Source organism: Pecten maximus, chromosome 17 (genome assembly GCF_902652985.1).
Source record: "Pecten maximus chromosome 17, xPecMax1.1, whole genome shotgun sequence".
Taxonomy (NCBI): Eukaryota; Metazoa; Mollusca; class Bivalvia; order Pectinida; family Pectinidae; genus Pecten; species Pecten maximus.
This window is the reverse complement of record NC_047031.1, coordinates 7,631,823-7,652,408: the sequence shown is the minus strand read 5'-3', so window position 1 is coordinate 7,652,408 and position 20,586 is coordinate 7,631,823. Positions and strand designations below refer to the sequence as shown.

The following is a 20,586-nucleotide window of genomic DNA, read 5'->3' as shown; positions in this document are numbered from 1 at the left end:
AAAGGTTTTAGAAGCCGGAAGTGCACTACGGTTATAATTAATGTCCCATGTGGTCTCTATTTACATTTCAACCATGACTGGACAAGAACCGTCGAGTAAATACACAACTGGGATCCTTTGTCAGGGAACAGAGAATGGCATGAAATGGAGGTGAGATATTTAACACTTTTTAAAGATAGAAACAGGTTCAATTTTCGAATTCTAACACAAAAATAACAGCTGAAAATTATTTCTATCAGAAAATAAGATAAATATTCGCGAAAAACAGGATAAAAACAAGCGATGACAGGTCGAATCCGTCAGTATCGATTGTGACAGCTGATAAAGGATTGTTTCGCCGAAAGAGGATATTGGATTTTTGATCGTAAACAATGACTGCCATTTTGTATAAAACATGACCAGCACACTGGGTGAGTTTTTTCTTACTTTGTAGCGATATTCGCGGTTTACCAATACTTTTCTGTGTATTACGATCGCTATATATACAATTACATAACGCTGTTGTTAACATAACGGTAAACATACATTACATTATTTAATTGTATGCTTTATAATACAGTCACTGCATGTTTTCATGGAACGATCAAATTTGCCAATGAATAGTGATAATTAATGGCTAATAATTATATTTTATAAGTCAGTTATAGTTTTATTGAATGTTAATATATAATAGACACTATTATTTCCTTTTCGTATATGTTATTGCGTTCATACAATTGGTTAGAGGCAATGACATATATTTTTTTACATGTATGATGACATGGTTTAGAATAATTTAGTATATATATATATATATATAATTACTAATTATATACATAATATGTATAATTTTAAATGTACAAATGACATTTTATTATTATTGATGATAAATAATAATTCTATTATCAATGTGAAAAAAAACATTTGGTAAAAAAATTATTGATATGTTTGATTCAAGTTTTTTTCTTGATATATTTTTTTATTGTTATTATCATCATTTTATATTTTCTAAAAAGAATATTCATTCTTTATAATGAATCCTTCCCAGCAAAATGATTTTTTTCAGTCAAAAATTTGATAACTTTTTTATTACACATTATGTCTAAATACGTAATTGATTTAATTTTATGTAAATATCACTAATATGGATATGTTGAATTGTTATACTTTTTTCTTATAATTGTCCTTGATTATATAGTATAATGTAAGTATGTAATTAGGCAACGCCACTACAGCACCTTGAAAAGGAGAGAAAAAAAGGATTAGTCTGTCTTAAAAAGATATATGTAAAATACATATGAATCCATTCCGTTTTTAGGTTGTGAATACTACTGTATAGGTTTAGTGAATTATCACCAAGCTGAAAAAAGTGTTACCTCTAAATCTTCTATAGATAATACCCATACATTGTGACCTTGGTGAACTATTTTCATCCAGCTGCAGTAGCCTGGGTCTGTATTTTTTTTTCATTTGGGAAATTAACACTTGTTTGCATGTTTCGAATTAGTCTTCTTGGCTTCAACTTCATTATCATGAAACATTTCTTTAATGTCAATGTAAGTTATTAATGGGATGATTACCTGTATAACCAGACATGGCAAAACAAAATCCTATCTGTTTTATGGTTATTTAGGGGCCAGATTTGGGTTACATATTTCTATAATTAGTCATTCCTGATATTTTCTTTTCCAATATATATGTCACCTGTTTTCTTCCCTCAGGGCTTTTTCTCATTGGTTTGGGATGGGGCCTTTTTGTCTCATTTTGGGAAGAAAATTGGTGAATTAGGGAAAGAGTCTTTCAGGAGTAAACTGCAAATTTTGGGAAGTTGGCTTTAAATGAAATAATTCCAATTGGGAATGGGGCCCATTACAGCCCCAAAAACCCCTCAGAAAAAGCCCTGCCCCTTAATGAGAGACTCAGACGAAGGATTTTTTCTGAAACTGAATTTACCAAGGGGAGATAATGCAGGCATCTTCAAGTTAGACACATGATCGCATTCCAGAGGTTTAGGACCCAATATGATATATACACATGAGACCCGTGTGGCTATGAGATCCGGGATAAGGGTCACTTAGTACAACTTTACCTTCATAAACAACATTTAGTATCTCAGAAAGTCACTGGGGATACTTTTTAAAAAAAAATCAAGAACTGCAATTGAGAGTGCCCCTTGCTTAATTCTATTTGACATTACATTATTGGGTCTGAATCGAATGAGTCTTTGAATTTTTTATAATGATCCACCAATTTAAGTTTTAGAATAATACCACTACTATGAAATAACTTGAGGACCAGGTACATTTTTTATAATGATCCACCAATTTAAGTTTTAAAATAATACCACTACTATGAAATAACTTGAGGACCAGGTACATTTTTTATAATGATCCACCAATTTAAGTTTTAAAATAATACCACTACTATGAAATAACTTGAGGACCAGGTACATTTTATAATGATCCACCAATTTAAGTTTTAAAATAATACCACTACTATGAAATAACTTGAGGACCAGGTACATTTTTTATAATGATCCACCAATTTAAGTTTTAAAATAATACCACTACAATGAAATAACTTAAGGACCAAGTACAATTTTGTAAAACTTTAAAGTCTTTGCAGTGAGTGTGAAGAGTGGTTGCCAGCTGTTATATTACTGTTACGTAAGTGGCCACTTGGTAGGAATCGATGAGTGATAAGGTGTCTCATAAAGCAGTGAGTGCATTTTCACTTCCCAAAGTTTTTCTAGCTGCGTTGGCGGCGAATGTCTAAGAGTAAGGGAGTGCTGCAGCGTTGATGAGATCTGCAGTGTTTACTGTTTAATGATCTGTGCAGTCACTCGTATGATATTGTACAACAAGTGTTTATAAATTTCTGACCCGTTGGAAGAAAAGTACGCGTGTTTTGGTCCAATCTTTAGATCGTATTATATCTAGACTTGACCCCCGCACTACCACCCCACCCCACCCCAACCCCCATTGAACCCTCAAACTTTTTATAACAAAAAATGCCAGTAATGTCTGCAGTGTTTACTGTTTAATGATCTGTGCAGTGTATATAAATTTCTGATCCGTTGGAAGAAAAGAAGGTCTGTTTGGTCCAATCTTTAGACAGTATGTCTAGTCTTGACCCCGAACTGTCACCCCCCCCCCCCCCCCCCCCCCCCCCCCCCCCCCCCTCCATTAATTATATATATAACCCTCAAACTTTTTATAACAAAAGATGTCTGTAATTTCTGGAATTTTTGCTAAGCTTTTCCATGTTTCAATTTAGAGACCAGTAATATCATATCATACATATATACATTTATCAAGTTTGGTATGTTCACTGGATCTCACCAAATTTGTTTCTGAATTCATGGACTTTTAGAAATATCATAGAAGTTCATATGTTGTATAATGCATTCAAAAACGTAATTGTTTAGCTCATATAACTCTTACAATTGTTTTTTTTTCATTTCTATACAAAATAAAAATCCCTTATTGTTTGGCTCATGTAACCCTTAATTAATTTCATTTTTTATTTGTATAAAAATCCCTAATTGTTTGGCTCATATAACCCTTACCATTAATTTCATTTTTATTTTTATAAAAATCCCTAATTGTTTGGCTCATGTAACCCTTAATTAATTTCATTTCTTTTTAGCCCACCATCATCAGATGGTGGGCTATTCAAATCGCCCTGCGTCCGTGGTCCGTCGTCCGTCCGTCCGTCCGTCCGTCCGTCCGTCCCTCCGTCCCTCCGTCCCTCCGTCCGTAAACAATTCTTGTTATCGCTATTTCTGAGAAAGTACTGAAGGGATCTTTCTCAAATTTCATATGTAGGTTCCCCTTGGTGCCTAGTTATGCATATTGCGTTTTGAGACCAATCAGAAAACAACATGGCCGACAGGCAGCCATCTTGGATTTTGACAATTGAAGTTTGTTATCGCTATTTCTGAGAAAGTACTGAAGGGATCTTTCTCAAATTTCATATGTAGGTTCCCCTTGGTGCCTAGTTATGCATATTGCGTTTTGAGACCAATCGGAAAACAACATGGCCGACAGGCAGCCATCTTGGATTTTGACAATTGAAGTTTGTTATCGCTATTTCTGAGAAAGTACTGAAGGGATCTTTCTCAAATTTCATATGAAGGTTCGCCTTGGTGCCTAGTTATGCATATTGCGTTTTGAGACCAATCGGAAAACAACATGGCCGACAGGCAGCCATCTTGGATTTTGACAATTGAAGTTTGTTATCGCTATTTCTGAGAAAGTACTGAAGGGATCTTTCTCAAATTTCATATGTAGGTTCCCCTTGGTGCCTAGTTATGCATATTGCGTTTTGAGACCAATCCGAAAACAACATGGCCGACAGGCAGCCATCTTGGATTTTGACAATTGAAGTTTGTTATCGCTATTTCTGAGAAAGTACTGAAGGGATCTTTCTCAAATTTCATATGTAGGTTCCCCTTGGTGCCTAGTTATGCATATTGGGATTTGAGACCAATCGGAAAACAACATGGCCGACAGGCAGCCATCTTGGATTTTGACAATTGAGTTTGTTATCGCTATTTCTGAGAATGTACTGAATGGATCTTTCTGAAATTTCATATGTAGGTTTCCCTTGGTGCCTAGTTATGCATATTGCATTTTGAGACCAATCTGAAAACAACATGGCCGACAGGCAGCCATCTTGGATTTTGACAATTGAAGTTTGTTATCACTATTTCTGAGAAAGTATTTAAGGGATCTTTCTCAAATTTCATATGTAAGTTTCCCTTGGTGCCTAGTTATGCATATTGCATTTTGAGACCAATCTGAAAACAACATGGCCGACAGGCAGCCATCTTGGATTTTGACAATTGAAGTTTGTTATCACTATTTCTGAGAAAGTATTTAAGGGATCTTTCTCAAATTTCATATGTAAGTTTCCCTTGGTGCCTAGTTATGCATATTGCATTTTGAGACCAATCTGAAAATAACATGGCCGACAGGCAGCCATCTTGGATTTTGACAATTGAAGTTTGTTATTACTATTTCTGAGAAAGTACTGAAGGGATCTTTCTCAAATTTCATATGGAGGTTCCCCTTGGTGCCTCGTTATGCTTATTGCATTTTGAGATCAATTGGAAAACAATATGGCCGACAGACTGCCATCTTGGATTTTGACAATTGAAGTTTGTTATCTCTATTTCTCAAAGTACTGAATGGATCTTTCTCAAATTTCATAAGTAGGTTCCCCTTGGTCCCTTGTATTGCATTTTTGGACCAGTCTGTCCTGAAAACAACCTGGCAAACAAACAGCCATTATCGTTAAATCTCAAATTTCTTATATAGCTAGGATTCCCTTGTTTGAAAAGTACTGGAGGGATGTCTCAATTTGCACAGATTAGTAAAATGAAGGGAAAAGTAGGGAAAAGATCAATCTGACATGGAACCTATGAAGATCATTCAATGGTGGGCGCCAAGATCCCTCTGGGATCTCTTGTTTTGTATAAAAATCCCTAATTGTTTGGCTCATGTAACCCTTAATTAATTTCATTTCTTTTTTGTATAAAAATCCCTAATTGTTTGGCTCATGTAACCCTTAATTAATTTAATTTCTTATTTTTATAAAAATCCCTAATTGTTTGGCTCATGTAACCCATAGGATTGTATATACAAAGTGCTTAGGTTTATTGCCTGCAGATTTGTTGCATACAGTGTTTAGGTAGTTGCTTCCTATGTCTCCACGGCCAAGGTTGCAGCCTACTCTGTTCCAAGGTCATCATAGCTCGTCACTGTAGTCCCTTCCAAAGTATCTATACCTCATGTACTGGTATACAGCCCCAGTTCTGCTCGGTCCCATTAGGATCAGTGGGTTACAGCAGCTGATACTTTTTAGCTCCCCAGGATGAAGTCCAGGGGAGCTATTTCCACACTTGAAACATCAGCGTCATCGGTGTCAGCATCAGCTATAACAGCTAGTTTAAAATTTTCATAAAAAAAGTGTGATGTCATTACTAATAAAGATACAGTTGAGTTATAGGTATTCCACATGTGTGTTCCTTGTGACAAGACCTTTCCATTGATTGTACATTTGTGGACTTGATGACCTTGACCGTGTGTGATCTTTGACCTACTTTAAAAATCAAATATTTTGAATTTCAACCTACCCAGCCAGTTATATGTTGACAATTCTTGTTATATAACATGACTTATTCAAAACATAGGGGCTACAAAGTTTGTGTTATTCAGTTTATTAACTTCTAAAAGCTGGATAAATCCTTGCATAAAAACTGTGGGGTGGCTGGGTGATGAAGTGGTCACAGGTCTTTGTGACTTGGGTTTGATACCACAATCAGACATGACAAGTATGGGAGTCAAATGCCTGACTATGTCAGTTTTTTTCTAGTTTCCTCCCACAGTAAGCCCCTACACACTCTTCCAGCGGGGGCGACAGTTAGTTATTATTGCTTAACACTCAGCATTTGTGGGATTAGGACAACTGGTTTTCTCATTCTCAAGAAATTGTGGCCGGATGGGTTGTCCTGTAGGATGTCTTTGGTAGTATGCTTCAGTGGGGTAGCACTATAAAATCAGTATGTCAATACAATATGGCTGGATGGGGTGTCCTGCTGGATGAATTTAGCAGTATACTTCAGTGAGATAGCACTATAAAGTCGGCATGTCAATATATTGTGGCCGGATGAGTTGTCCTGCTGGATGACTTCGGCAGTATACTTCAGTGAGATAGCACTATAAAGTCGGCATGTCAATATATTTTGGCCGGGTGGGGTGTCCTGCTGGATGACTTTGGCAGTATACTTCAGTGAGGTAGCACTATAAAGTCGGCATCAGTTTCTCACTTTCTCAAGGAGACAAACACGAACATACTGTACCCCTCAAAACACATACTCACTACAGTACATGTATGCCTTCCACAGGGGCGGCAGCCTTGATTAACCAATAGCTGTTGTGAGGACGTTAATTTCAAAACCAAACCTGAACTAGAGGAAATGAAGACAAGCTGTACGTGTCTCCAAACAATATTTGTTATATTTACTAGGCTATTTTAGGCACAGTAATATTTTCTTTGTATACATAGTGTGTAAGATTGTATACTCTAAAACTTAAAAACTGATACTGGACTAAGAGGATTTAAATGATTGTCCATGCAGGTCTACCATAGACACAATATACATTGTGCTATCTGTATTAAGAAGGCCTTTGGAGTACTGTTATAACAGTTCAAATAGATTACTCGGTCTATTACCGGGACATGTGTGTTCTGTAACCTAAATTCATTTAAGATGTTAAGCTAAGAATTGGGTTAAAGCAGAATACACTTTTAAACTCGTGAGTCTTAGAATGAATATCCTTAAGAGTCCAATTATTACTGTCAGATTATAATTCATAACAGCGTAAAATACAGAAATATGTATTATTGTCATAACCCGGAAACCCCGTAAGTCTTCGTTTAGAATTTCACCAGATGGGTGTTCATCTAAGATTTTCTTTCTGAATTTTGTTATAAATAACTTTACAGCTTAATGACTAGTATTTAAGTTTTTAGGGCATTCCTTTAAATTTGAAACCTCCATCCAACAAGTTTCAAGCTTACCCAATTAAACTGATTTTGACCCTAAATTAATAGATATGAATTATCAGTTCAATTTTTTTATTTTTCATTATTTTCAAAGATCTGTGTAAAATATTATTTTTAATGTGTTGATTGGTCAAAACAACCCCTGTCTAAAATGCATATATGAACATTTGTAATTTCTCCCTCATGGAAATTCCAAAAAAATCATAAGTTCATTTGTAAATCAAGGTTTTATTTATTTCCTGTATACGAATAAACTTTTTGATTTTGTACACATACATAGTGTGTTTATCAGAACAAATACTGTACACATACAGAGTGTGTTTATCAGGTCAAATACTGTACACATACATAGTGTGTTTATCAGGTCAAATACTGTACACTTACAGAGTGTGTTTATCAGGTCAAATACTGTACACATACAGGGTGTGTTTATCAGGTCAAATACTGTACACATTCAGAGTGTGTTTATCAAGGTGAATACTGTACACTTACATAGCATGTTTGTCAAGGTGAATACTGTATATTTATAAAGAGTGTGTTTAGCAGGGTAACTACTGTAAATGGGCTCCATTCCCAATTGGAATTATTTCATTTTAAAGCCCAATTCCCTAAATTTGCAATTTACTCCTGAAAAACTCTTTCGCAATTCACCAAATTTCTTCCCAAAATGAGACAAAAATGCCCCATCCCAAACCAGTGAGAAAAAGCCCTGATATTTATAAAGAGTGTGTTTATCAGGTCAAATACTGTACAATTATATAGAGTGTGTTTATATATAGAGTATGAATAGAAAACTTCACCAGAAAACATCCACCTACTTCATATACATTGTAATGGGATACCTGGGTACAAAACGAAACAATATTTCAAGGGTAAAATTCTGTATGGTGTGACTTTCAAACAAAGACATTTAAACACAGGGGTCATGTTAGACATGTGTAAATATCATAAGCCTACAATAGAGCTTCTGTTTGGTTTTCTGTAGTTCTGTTCTTTGTGACTGTATTTTGCAGAAATTAATTTTTTAATTTGCAATCTCAATGTACCGGTAATTAGGTATCATGCTGAAAACTGCTATGAGATATTATGGTACATTTAAAGCCCTGGTGCTCTATGTTTTTATAAATCATGTCAAAATTACAAAAGCATGTTGAATGAATCAATAGTGTAGAGATTCATAAATGCGATTAAAGCCAGGAAACTACCCACTCAATATAGGGGATCTGTAAAGCAGTGCTCCACTCGGGGAATCTCTAAAGCAGTGCTCCACTCGGGGAATCTCTAAAGCAGTGCTCCACTCGGGGAATCTCTAAAGCAGTACTCCACTCTGGGAATCTCTAAAGCAGTGCTCCACTCGGGGAATCTCTAAAGCAGTGCTCTACTCAGGGAATCTCTAAAGCAGTGCTCTACTCAGGGAATCTCTAAAGCAGTGCTCCACTCAGGGAATCTCTAAAGCAGTGCTCCACTCGGGGAATCTCTAAAGCAGTGCTCTACTCAGGAAATCTCTAAAGCAGTGCTCCATTCGGGGAATCTCTAAAGCAGTGCTCCACTCGGGGAATCTCTAAAGCAGTACTCCACTCGGGGAATCTCTTAAGCGATGCTCCACCTGGGGAATCTCTAAAGCAGTACTCCACTCAGGGAATCTCTAAAGCAGTGCTCCACTCGGGGAACCTCTAAAGCAGTGCTCCACTCGGGGAATCTCTAAAGCAGTACTCCACTCGGGGAACCTCTAAAGCAGTGCTCCACTCGGGGAATCTCTTAAACAGTGCTCCAACCGGGGAATCTCTAAAGCAGTGCTCCACTCGGGGAATCTCTAAAGCAGTGCTCCACTCAGGGAACCTCTAAAGCAGTGCTCCACTCGGGGAATCTCTTAAGCAGTGCTCCACTCGGGGAATCTCTAAAGCAGTGCTCCACTCGGGGAATCTCTAAAGCAGTGCTCTACTCGGGGAATCTCTAAAGCAGTGCTCTACTCGGGGAATCTCTAAAGCAGTGCTCTACTCGGGGAATCTCTAAAGCAGTGCTCCAACCGGGGAATCTCTAAAGCAGTGCTCCAACCGGGGAATCTAAAGCAGTGCTCCAACCGGGGAATCTCTAAAGCAGTGCTCCAACCGGGGAATCTAAAGCAGTGCTCCAACCGGGGAATCTCTAAAGCAGTGCTCCAACCGGGGAATCTAAAGCAGTGCTCCAACCGGGGAATCTCTAAAGCAGTGCTCCACTCGGGGAATCTCTTAAGCAGTGCTCCACTCAGGGAATCTCTAAAGCAGTGCTCCACTCGGGGAATCTCTAAAGCAGTGCTCCACTCAGGGAATCTCTAAAGCAGTGCTCCACTCGGGGAATCTCTAAAGCAGTGCTCTACTCAGGGAATCTCTAAAGCAGTGCTCCACTCGGGGAATCTCTAAAGCAGTGCTCCACTCGGGGAATCTCTAAAGCAGTACTCCACTCGGGGAATCTCTAAAGCAGTGCTCCACTCGGGGAATCTCTAAAGCAGTGCTCCACTCAGGGAATCTCTAAAGCAGTGCTCCACTCGGGGAATCTCTAAAGCAGTACTCCACTCGGGGAATCTCTAAAGCAGTACTCCACTCGGGGAATCTCTAAAGCAGTGCTCCAACCGGGGAATCTCTAAAGCAGTGCTCCAACCGGGGAATCTAAAGCAGTGCTCCAACCGGGGAATCTCTAAAGCAGTGCTCCACTCGGGGAATCTCTTAAGCAGTGCTCCACTCAGGGAATCTCTAAAGCAGTGCTCCACTCAGGGAATCTCTAAAGCAGTGCTCCACTCAGGGAATCTCTAAAGCAGTGCTCCACTCGGGGAATCTCTAAAGCAGTGCTCTACTCAGGGAATCTCTAAAGCAGTGCTCCACTCGGGGAATCTCTAAAGCAGTGCTCCACTCGGGGAATCTCTAAAGCAGTACTCCACTCGGGGAATCTCTAAAGCAGTGCTCCACTCGGGGAATCTCTAAAGCAGTGCTCCACTCGGGGAATCTCTAAAGCAGTACTCCACTCGGGGAATCTCTAAAGCAGTACTCCACTCGGGGAATCTCTAAAGCAGTGCTCCACTCGGGGAATCTCTAAAGCAGTGCTCCACTCAGGGAATCTCTAAAGCAGTGCTCCACTTGGGGAATCTCTAAAGCAGTGCTCTACTCGGGTAATCTCTAAAGCAGTGCTCCACTCTCTATATGTAAATCACTTGAGCCGTAAAAAATATATCATTTGCACATGCGCAAACTGGTTTGTATTGAGGAATGGCAAACTGCATGGCGATCAAAGCTACGCACCAGAAAGCTGATCAGACAAATAAACGGAGCAGGCAAAATAACATTATCTATGACTATGAGTCAACATGAGTCTGTTAGACAAAATAAAAGATAGGTTAAACGTGAAAAGAAGCCAGTGACTTCATTTGATAAAAAAATTCTTGCTTTTCTGTTGATCATCTGGGGACATGTATTGCTTTAGCCATACCCAGTAAAGCCATGCCCAGCATACTTGTTACATGTAATTTACGTATAAATTGTTGATGTAACTTACAGCAGATTTTACGAAATGAAGATATACCTATAGGGGATTATGAAGTTTATCTTTATGAAGTTTTATATTTATAAACAAAAAATAGAGAGGTTTAAAAATGAGATTTAGCAGTAAAAATTAATCCAATAATTTTTCTGGAAGGACTATTAAAGTAACTCTGGAGGGGGCCATGGGGCCATTTGCCCCATATTTTCCAAAATGGCCCACCAGAACTCGCAAATTTCTTCAATTTTCTATGTTTTGGCCCATACGATTTCTGAAATCTTGTCAAAACAGCCCATGACTTTTGGGTCCAGGGTGAACCCTGTCTATATAACCTTACTAAAACAAGTGTTTGAAAATAAAAAGATTTCCCTACCTACCTACCCTATTTTTTTCGGGCATGCTAGCGATAATACATATGTGTTTTTCGCTAGCCTCATAATGCAAAATTGCTGTCTCCACCATATTATATTGTTGATTCGTAAACCAACTGACACTTCATTGTCCTGTAATAAGCCCACCCCCTGATAGAGTTGGTTCATGTGTTGATTCCAGGGCTTCTTACAAAACGGATGATGGATATTTCATCTACTTTTTCTGAAGTTGAGCTCCAAAGCTGACTATGCACATAAAAAATTGATTGAGAGATTTTTGTGGTTGAGAAAATTTGCATTTTTATATGGTAACAGTGGAATTTAAAGAGCTGGGTTCGTTTCCTGCTGTACAGGATCAATTATTGATGTATTTGCTAGCCTTCGGGCTTCAAGTCTCGATTTCTTGCATCTTGTCAGTGTAGGGTGGTTAGCTTCCAGACAGTCTCGGATAACAGATCGTGTCTCTACAAACTGGCTGATGAAATCTGTTATTTGTGTTGATGGTCAGAAAATTTGTTATTTTATCAATTTCTGTGTGAGACACTTGTTTATGGATGAATGAACATCTAGAGGGCTATGTTCAGAACAACCGGATCTCCAGAATTATGTACTGTTGTAATGATATTTTGTCTGTTTTGTGGTGTTTTCTTGACTTTACTGTACTGTACTGAAAAGACACCACATTGTTGATGGATTGTAATACAATACAAAACAAGAAATATCTTTAAAAAAGATAAACGGCATAGTTTTAATGCTAGTGGTTATAATGTAAAACTGCTGGTGAAATAAATTAACGAAGTAATAATACGTTTCAGCATGGTTAACAAAATTATATCAGTTTGAATCATTTTTGGTGATAATAAGGCTGCATTTGAATCAGCAATATGATTTTATTAATGTGTCATTTGAAAAGATACGTCCACTTATTCATCTTGCATTCAATCTTAATTTTGTTTAGTTTTTAACTGCATAACTGTATTTTGCATTTACCGCTACTTTGACCAATCACAAATGACATACTTCATCTTGACCAGTAACGCCACCTGTCACGTCATATCCAGGACCAAAAGAATATTATGCGGCTATATGCAGAAAAACAAAATCTTCCACTGTATACAGTGAACTTTGTCCAAACCGGACTCTGTCCAATCCAGATATTTGCCAAAACTGGCCAAATAATTTGGTCCCAAAAATTTCCTTCTTTATTCATAGTAAATAAACTCTTCACATGACCAGTTGGACTCCTGTATCCCTGTGCTAGAGATATGGACCCCATGGGAGCCCTCTGTAAGGGTGTTGGACATAAATCTATGAAGACCACTTAAGGACCCCCTGGGTTTCTTATATTTAAAATAAAAGACCCCTTGGTGAGCCCCTGTATTTCTGTGTGGAGTGTGAAGTCCCCATGGTGAGCCCCTTCATTTCTATGATAAACATAAAGACCCCACAATGAGCCCCTGTACTTTTGTTAATTGATTTTTTCCCCATGCAACATTCTGCAATCTTCCATCACTGTGTTGATATTGCAGGCTTTCCCTCCCTCACTTTCTACCCTCACTCCATGGGAGTGGTGACACAGGAGGACTCCTTCAAATCTGACTCTCTCCTCACTCCATTGGAGTTGTGACACCGGAAGCTTAAGACTCCTTCAAATCTCGCTCTCCTTCAAATCTCACTCTCTTCTCACTCCATGGGAGTGGTGACACAGGATGACTCCTTCAAATCTCGCTCTCCTTCAAATCTCGCTCTCCTTCAAATCTCACTCTCTTCTCACTCCATGGGAGTGGTGACACAGGACGACTCCTTCAAGTCTCACTCTCTCCTCACACCAAAGGAGTTGTGACACAGAACGACTCCTTCAAATCTCGCTCTCCTTCAAATCTCACTCTCTCCTCACTCTATGGGAGTTGTGACGCAGGACGACTCCTTCAAATCTCGCTCTCCTTCAAATCTCACTCTCTTCTCACTCCATGGGAGTGGTGACACAGGACGACTCCTTCAAATTTCGCTCTCCTTCAAATCTCTCTCTCCTCACTGCATGGGCGTGGTGACACAGGACGACTCCTTCAAATCTCGCTCTCCTTCAAATCTCACTCTCTCCTCACTCCATGGGCGTGGTGACACAGGAGGACTCCTTCAAATCTCGCTCTCCTTCAAATCTCACTCTCTTCTCACTGCATGGGCGTGGTGACACAGGACAACTCCTTCAAATCTCGCTCTCCTTCAAACCTCACTTTATCCTCACTCCATGGGCATGGTGACACAGAACGACTCCTTCAGTGTTTATTGGATAAATCTTAGACTGTGGTAAGAGTCATGTTCAATACCTGCTCCTGATAAATCCAAAATAACCTGTAACATCTCCCAGGCTGTGATTACAGTTTTTGTTTTCAGATAAATCTTAGATAACATCGTAACATCTCCCAGGCTGTGATAAATGTTTTTGTTTATCAGATAAATCGTAGATAACATCGTAACATCTCCCAGGCTGTGGTAACAGTCATGTTCAATACCTGCTCCCAATAAATCCTAAATAACCTGTAACATCTCCCAGACTGTGACAACAGTTGTGTTTGGGTTGCTGAGACAGCTCAATGTTGTGAAATATTGATCCAAACCTTATCTTCCCCTCGGTTATACAATGAGACGATCCATTTGTAATGGCAGCATAAACGTAACAGAATGTAAGCATTAATTTTGAAGGTTGGTTAATTAGGAAGTGTGTGAGTCACATTGGATGTGTGGAGGAGAGCAAGGAAGGTCAGTGTTTGTAAACTGAGGCCAAACATTGTATTAGGACGGTATTATAATGTATTATAGAGATATATAATGTATGATCCAGGGAGTCTGTCAACAAGGTAGGTTGTTCGGTGTAAATTTTATGCCAGAACTGTTGAAATGCATGAAATGGTGTGCTGCAGACTGGAGGATTACATGGACAATTTAACACACAGTGTGGAAATTGTTTCAGCTGGGGAAAGTGGCAGGCTCAGTGAAAAGCAGATCTCTAGTATTTAGAACTAATGTAAACATGCAGATCAGTGGTAGGATTTACACTAATTTTGCAGTGATACATGTAGCTATATATATAAATGTACTATGCATTGTGATGGCCCTAGTGTTGATATTATGCATTAATTAGTACCGAAATAATTGTAATGTCAGATTTTACATTATGATAGATACATGTACCCTCCATTGAGGATTTATATTGTAAGATGACTTACATGCAGACTCCATGATGAACAGCTAGTATACAGTTGATAGCACTCAAGAATGATTCTATTATAGACACCATTACAAGCTAAGTGTTATACTATATAGTGGTTATAATATACATAATGATAATAGGACTTGCATGCAGACACCTGGATAAACATTGTAAGTCAGTGAAGTGCTCACTGAGATTAAATAGTTATAATATCATAGATGTAGATTGTAATTGTAATCACTGCTATTGAAACAGAGCACATGATTAATTAGATTTATATCACTGCCTCTGCTAGGGATCGAACCCGGAACCTGTGGCTTATTCACTAGTCCTCCGCTCAACCAATCAAGCCAGAGATCGCTCTAGCTATTGCCGAGCTATATATTGTGGCTAGTATTTAATTTACAAGGGTTACATACTCCCCCTCCGGGAAGAACTCGTCCTCGAGTTTCCAGGGGTAACAGCGATGCTTGTAGAGCAAGGCTGAGTATTTTTCCCGGGTCCCTACATGGACTGCAATGTAACAGAGTGCATGATTAATTAAAACTCAATTGATGCCTCCGCTAGGGATCCAACCCTGAGCCTCTGGCTTACTAGTCTAACACTCAACCGATCGTGCTAATGAGAAGATCTAGATCCTAGACTATTGAATGATAACCGAGGATTTATAAGGTTTGTGTATGACTGGCAGAGTCATGAACTATTAGAATAAATGATTTTATTGATTTTGTTAGAAGTTGCTCATATTGTGTCTACAATTAAGAGTTTCTTAGGAATCAGAGGGATGGTGAATCTGTGCTGATGTGGGTTTATCCTTGGGTAAGACACTTTACCCATATTACTCTGGATGGCATGCGACAGCCTGCCTCCCATACTTTGTTCAATGTGGTAGTCACCAACTACTACAAGGAGACCCGCTCAAAATGACCCTGGCTGTTCATGGGGCAATAACCCCAGCACACAATCAAACCTTATAAGTACAGTGATATTTATCTGGCAATAAGGTACCTTATATGTTGGACATCACAGGGAGCCTGCATTGGTCACTTGTATGGAGTGTATCATTCTCTGGATGTTGTCAGCGGTCAGTTGATGTTATGAGTCTATATTGTGTTTACTGTTGAGACTGATGTGTTATAGCTGTATGTCTAGCCACAACATTGATTTGGGGAAGGTCAGGGAACCTACTGGTTTGTTTACTTAGGACATGTTCCTGGCATATGTTATACTGCCAACTACATCTCTCCATCATCCAGCTTTTCATACCTATGGTTTCCTCGTTTTTGTAATCTGCTGCTTCTAGCTCCTAAGAGTGAGGAAATAACTCCCTTTTAATGGTCAGTCTGTCCATTTGTCCAAGTTTCTAAGTAGTCATTATGTCATTTTGTCAGTCTCCCTTATTGGACAATCTGTCCATATGTGCATGTACCTAAGTGGTCAGTCTGTCCATTAGTCCATCTCCCTAAGTAGTCAGTCTGCCTATTTGTCCAAGTTTCGAAGTAGTTAGTATGTCATTTTGTCAGTCTCCCTTAGTGGAAAATCTGTCCATTTGTCCATGTACCTAAGTGGTCAGTCTGTCCATTTGTCCATTTCCCAAGTAGTCAGTCTTTCTTACAAAGTGGTCAGTCTGCCCATGTGTCTGTACATGTCCTTTTGTCCATCTCCCTAAGTGGTCTGAGTCTGTCCATTTGTCTGTCTACCTAAGCTTCTTCAGTGATCAGTCAGTCTATTACCATTACTGACTAATCCCATGTTGTTATATTAGTCCTGGCTTTCTGGGTCAGCCTCTCCTCTACCCTGTTAAATGATTGACCTAATCCTGTCCTGATTTCCCCCAGGGTGTTATGATCAATGTACTGACCATTCCATACTGACCAGTGGCTGTCTAGTGTCCAGAGAATACTGACCCCAGCTGCCTGGTTCTAATGGATATAATCAACATGAGCATGTAGTGTTAATGGCCAGATCAGGAGAATTGGGGGTAATGTTACCAGTGAAGAGCAGTGGGGACCCTGAACAATCTGAATCCATAAGGTGCTTAAACTCATGTAGGATGGTAAAAGTGTAAAGTATGTAACTCTTGTTTAAAAATACACAACAATCTATTCTACATTTTCAGCTCATTTCATCAAAATTTTATTGACAAAGTTGTTACAGTCAATTGGATAGAATGGCAGGCAAATTAGCCACAATGGCCAAAGTGGAATAGAAAGTAATGAAATATTTTACACATATTAGAAATTTAAAAAATAACAAAAACAGCACAATTGATTTAAACGTATTTTATTTGACACAATTATAAAACTAATAATCCGTCTTTTCCCATATAACATAAATAATGAAATGAATATACATGACTGAAAATAATAAGGGCTATTGTTGATGATGTTAACATGTTAAAAATAGCTTTAGGATAAAATTTACCATATACATGTATAAAAAGCACAATATACCATAATAACATCAGAATAATGGGAAGTAACTTATGAAAGAAATATCTCACACATCATACATGCATAATATTAACACTATCATAGAGAGTTGTTGGCAGACAGTGAGACTCAATCTAAAATGTTCTCAGTTGATCAGAATTACTCTTTTGGCAGTAAGTTGTAGCATATTTAATTCAAAATGTCCCCTGCGAGACGGTATTCAGGAGTTCATGAATGTTCATGAACTTTTAAGAATACTGTTAGTAATTTCAATTTATGAAAAAAATGATCATAAATATTCATCAAATACCTCTCATGAACTTTTCATGAACTTTTTTGAATAATTATACAAATTTGTTAACATTCGATCATGATTGTTCATCAAAATGTAATTATGAACATAATTTGAAAAAATTATTTATGAAGTTTTAAGTTCATAAATTTCATGAAAATTTTCATGAATATCATGAATTTTGTTCATGAATAATTCATGAACTATTCATGAATAATTCATGAACTATTCATGAATGTTCATGAATTATATTCCTAATCATTTCACAGGGAGTTGAACATTTACTTCAGGCTTTTGATATAGATACAGTTTCCCTAGGTCTAACTTCAGGGATAAAATCTGGAGAAAAATACCTTCCTCAGTTTTGGATTAAATCTCCTCTGTCTGGTTAAATTATCTTCATCAACAAACTACAACCCTCCACAAAGCCATGTGTGTTTACAAACAGCTGCCTGAACTTTAAAGTTTCCTCCCAAGACTTAAACAAACTCCGCAGTAAATCAAGTCTTAATCCACTTCATTGTCCAAGCTAAAACCACTGACAGGCACTTAGCAGGTGCCCCAGACCATAATAGCAAATGAAGTCGAAGTAAAAGCCTTCAGATAATATGAACTGTTTTGTGTGACTTATATGGCCAGTATAGGAACAGGATAATCACAGGCCATGAAAATTTAGTTTATGTGCGAATTAAGCTTCAGTGATTGACTTTTGTGGGATTATGTACTTTGTCAACTTTTTTGACCAATTATTACGTCAACAACAAATGACATTACCAGGTATAAATATATAATTAGTCCTTGTCTGAGGAAGGCACCTGGTAACCCAGGTAAAAACTTAAATTGTTGCTTCTTATTGACTTGCTTTAAATTTGAATTGAGAATTTCTGAAATGTAAACTTTATATAAGTCCCCCCATTTGTGAAACTGGGAGTACTATAGGTTTACCCTCTCTGTCTGCCTGTCTGTCCATCTGTCTGTCCATCTGTTCATCCTCCTGTCATCCTGTCTGTCCATCCATCTGTCTGTCTGTCTGTCTGCCAGTCTGTCTGCCTGTCTGTCCATCTGTATGTCCATCCTCCTTGGCCTGCTAACAATCCTAATGACTTGATTGGCTTGTATATTCATTAGCTTATTCAGAGCAGCATTGGTCAAACTTATGAAGGACTGTGATAATTCTCAGACAAGTTCACAATTAAAGGGTAAAAGTCAAGGTCATCTTTGGTATTTTTTAAAAAACTCTTTGTCAGCATTCTAGCAGTTTGAAATTATATCATCAAACCTTGCACACTATTGTCTCTTGTGAATTTTAGTTTCATAGTTTTATGGCAAAAGTCAGGGCAGGATTACTATTTTTAGAAAGTCCTTATTGACGTTCTAGTGACCTCATTACTGTCAAACCTGACCATAATGTTTATTACACATCAGTCATGGTTGAATCTCAAGCAGATTAGCTATAGGGTGCTTGTATGTAATAAGGATGGAGAACACATCAAAATCTACATTAAAAGTGCATTACAATCTACCTGTACAATGATATAAACTAATGCCTACACCACTGAAGCATTAATTTCAACTTTATCTGATAATTTGGTAGATAAATACTTTATTAACATGTGTAATTAACAATAATTAAGGGGCCACGGTGTCCGAGTGGTTAAGGTGTCCCGACACTTTATCACTAGCCCTTCATCTCAGGGTTGTGAGTTTGAAACCTACGTGGGGCAGTTGCCAGGTACTGACTGTAGACCGGTGTTTTTTCCCCCGGGTACTCCGGCTTTCCTCCACCTCCGATACCTGGCACATCCTTAAATGACCCTGGCTGTTAATAGGACGATAAACAAAATAAACCAAACATTGATATGAACTAATAACTACACAACTGAAGCATTAATTTCAATTTTATCTGATAATTTGTTAGATAAATACTTTATTAACTTGTGTAATTAACAATTGACTATATTTAAAGAAAGCATATGGTTAAAAAAAGAGCAGAACATGACATCTGAAAGCAATTATTATATGTAGTGTGTGTAATCAGGCTCTGAACCTGTGGAAATGAGTTACATGTGGGACTTCCAACCAGTGGAAATGAGTTACAAATGGACAATTTAGTCTCTGATTATTGTTCCTGACACGAAAAAATCTGTGGATCGAGCTTCACCCTCTTCCCCCGCCCTTCCCTGCTTACATACCTAAACTTGATTTTCCAGAGATCCAGAGACGGTATATACATTTATTACTGGGCTGTGTTGGGACCCAGTCTGAGAAGGGTTGATGCTGCCATTAATATTCCTCTGGAACTAGAATTTCTGTAGAGACCTAATTAAGTAATATGGTTTTAATTTCGGATCATATAGCTATGCTGTGTTCGTAGTGTTCTGTTGAAACTTCATGACATTTGTCAACAGTTAGAAAACGGCTTGGTACCTCTTCATGGTTTAATGTAAAGTTACCGTATTTATCTGCAAATAAACCCAGGCCATGCTACCCACAAATAAGTCCCTGTTCCTCAAGATTCTTCATTTGGCAGAGTCTTCAATTTCAAAACATTAAGGTAAAATTGGTTCAGAAGTAAGCCCTCCCCGAAAAAATTTGATACTAGACTTCTGCACTAGGGGAGGGGGCTTATTTGAGGTAAAATTTGGTGATCAACTATTACATTGGAGTGGGGGCTTATTTGAGAGGAAAACTACAGTACTTGACTTTTACTCTATGGGCTCATTTGAGGATAAATGTGATGATCAATATTTACTCTGAGGAAGGGGACTATTTTTAGGATAAAAATGGTACCAAAAGATTTTATGTTTGTGGTGGGGGGGGGGGGGGGGGGTTGAATATGGTACTAGACTTTTACTATGGGAGGGGGCTTATTTGGGTTAATACGATGATAAACTTTTACATTATGGGAAGGGGCTTATTTGAGTGTAAATACAGTGATAAGATTCTACATTATGGGAGGGGGCATATTTGGGTAAATATGGTGATAAACCTTTATATTATGGGAGGGGGCTTATTTAGGTAATTACGGTGATAAACTTTGCATTTTGGGAGTGGACTTATTGGGGTAAATACAGTGATAAACTTTTACATTATGGGAGAGGGCTTATTTAGGGAATTACAGTGATGGACATTTTACAGTAGGAAACGGGGCTTATTTGAGTATATATTGTAATTGAATCTAGAGGATATAGCTGTGTCACAGATGTGTGTTTAGTGTTT

General features: G+C 38.1%; 1 protein-coding gene across 1 annotated transcript in view; it reads left to right on the top strand.

Annotated features, from left to right (window-relative positions):
• Positions 1-42: 42 nt before the first annotated feature.
• LOC117315094 overlaps positions 43-20,586 on the top strand; it is a 35,004-nt gene continuing 14,460 nt past the window's right edge. Inside the window, exon 1 of the mRNA XM_033869241.1 lies at positions 43-150. The gene's annotated coding sequence lies outside the window, so the exon portion shown is untranslated. The remainder of the gene's footprint in view (positions 151-20,586) is intronic.